Source organism: Tupaia chinensis, unplaced genomic scaffold (genome assembly GCF_000334495.1).
Source record: "Tupaia chinensis unplaced genomic scaffold, TupChi_1.0 Scaffold000231_1, whole genome shotgun sequence".
Classification (NCBI taxonomy): domain Eukaryota; kingdom Metazoa; phylum Chordata; class Mammalia; order Scandentia; family Tupaiidae; genus Tupaia; species Tupaia belangeri.
The window spans coordinates 1678516-1680892 of NW_006159706.1; positions in this window are offsets into that span (position 1 = coordinate 1678516).

The window sequence follows — 2377 nt, forward strand, 5'->3', positions numbered from 1 at the left end:
TACAAGCTCCTGCTTCCACATGTCCTGCCTCTTTGAGCCAGACCAATGGAAATCTCTTCCCTAATTTTGGCTGTCACTCTCAACATCAAATAAAAGGAACCCCAGTACCAGATCACCCCCAGAAAGGCATATTTGCCTTCTCTCCAGGCATAGGTCACTCATATTCTGCTTGGAAATAAATTGCATTAATTATTAATTTTTAGAGCTGGTAATTTTCTGTCAACACCAAACTATAGGCAAAGGAGAAAATCTATCAATAGAAAGATAAACACCAAAATGGAGTTATATCAGGATAGTAATATGAGGTTTAAAATTTTTCCTTTTAAATATTTTGTCAGAGGGGGCAAGCAGGTGGAGTGGTAGAGTCGCTGGACTCCCACATGGCTAATCCTGGTTCGAGTCCTGGACCTGGTTGTTTGCTTTCTCACTTTCCCACTCTCTCACTGTTTCTTTCTGGTCAAACTGGAAAATAATAATGATAAATAAAAGTTAAATAAAATAATTCTTAAAAACATTTTTTTGCCAGAGGACAGGCCAGCAGCACCTTAAGAACCATGCCACCTGCTGGCCTGCCCTCTGGCAAAAAAAGCAAAACAAAACAACTGGGGCCAGCAGGTAGCAGAAAGGTTAAGGCCAATTGCTGGGTTCAGGTGAAAATCATGCTGGATGCTTCTGTGTGTGTGTCCAAAATCCTGAGGAGACTGGAGAAGAAATTGTAACATGGCTACCCCACACCCCGCCGCCCCGAGGGTGATTTCTCACTTTCCCTCTTTCTCTCTGGTGAGTGCGCCTGGCCCATAGCAAAAAACTACAAAAATTAAAAACTATGCATGGATTTCAAGACTACTGCACCAAAATAAACTTGTACCTTTTTTTCATTCTTTTTTTTTTTTTTTTTTTGAGAGGTTTTCACCACAGGGCGCGTGCGATCGCCAGACAGAGAGCGAGAAATCACCCCCTAGGGGGGTTGGTCACGCCGCAATCCCTTCTCCTCCATTCTCCTCTCGGGATCTTGGGCACGCACGCACACGCGCCTGGCATGAGTTTTAAGCCACCGGGTCCGGGACGCAAACCACGGTTGACTACGTGGGAGTCCAGTGACATAGCCATTACACTAACTGCTGGTTCCCAACTTGTACCTTTTTTTTTTCCTTTTCCAAAGCTTTACTTCATTTAACTTTATTTATTTATTTATTTATTTTAATTTGACCAGAGAGGGACAGAGTGTGTGTGTGTGTGTGTGAGAGAGAGAGAGAGAGAGAGAGCGAGAGAGAGAGAGAAAGGGAGAAAGCAAGCTGTCAAGTTCGGGACTTGAACCAAGGTCACCATGTGGGAGTCCAGTGCCCTTAACCACCGCGCCACCTTTCGGTCCCATTATTATTTTTTTTAAAGGAGACATTTTTGCTATAGGGTGCGTGCCCTCACCAGAGAGACAGAGAAATAGAGACAGTGAGAAATCATCCTCCTGGGGGTGATGGCTATGCTGCAATCCCATCCCAGGATCTTGGATGCCCACACACACCTGGCGTGAGTTTGAAGCCACCAGGTCTGGTGGGACTCAAACTTCGGTAGAAAACATGGGAGTCTAACAACATAACCATTATGTCATCTGCTGGTCCCACAAACTTGTACTTTAATTCCATTCCTTCACAAGCTTTTTAAAGTACCCTTCTATAATAAATAAATAAATGAATATACATATTTCCTTTTCTTTTTTGAGAGATTTTTGCTATAGGGTGAGTATGCTTGCCAAAGAGACAGAGAGAGAAAGCAAGAAATCAGCCCCCCAGAGGAGGCAGCCATGCCACAGTCCCTTCTCCTCCATTCTCTTGGGATTTGGGGCACACATGCACACATGCCCGGTGTGAGCTGTAAGAATTCAGGTCTGGGACTTGAACCACGATTGACTACGTGGGAATCCAGCGACATAATCATTACACCATCTTCTGGTCTCCACATATATATTTTTAAAAATAATTATTTATTATTATCATTGCTTTTTCAATAATTATTTTATTTTATTCATTGTCATTATTTTATTTTTTATTGAAGTTGACCAGAGAGAGAGAGAGACAGAAAGAGAAAAGTAAAGTGAGAAAGTAAATTTCCAGGTCTGGAACTTAAATTGCGGTCAGCCATGTGGGAGTCCAGCTGCCTTAACCATCATGCCACCTGCTGACCCCCATATATTTTTTTTTAAAAAATTATTTATTTTATTTATCGTTATTATTAGCTTTTTAGATTTGCTATAGGTCATGTATACTCACCAGAGAGAGACAGAAAGAGAGAAAGAGAGAGGAAAAGTGAGAAAGCAAGCCATCAGGTCCAGGACTCGAACCATGGTCAGCCATTTGGGAGTTTAGCACCTTAACCACCA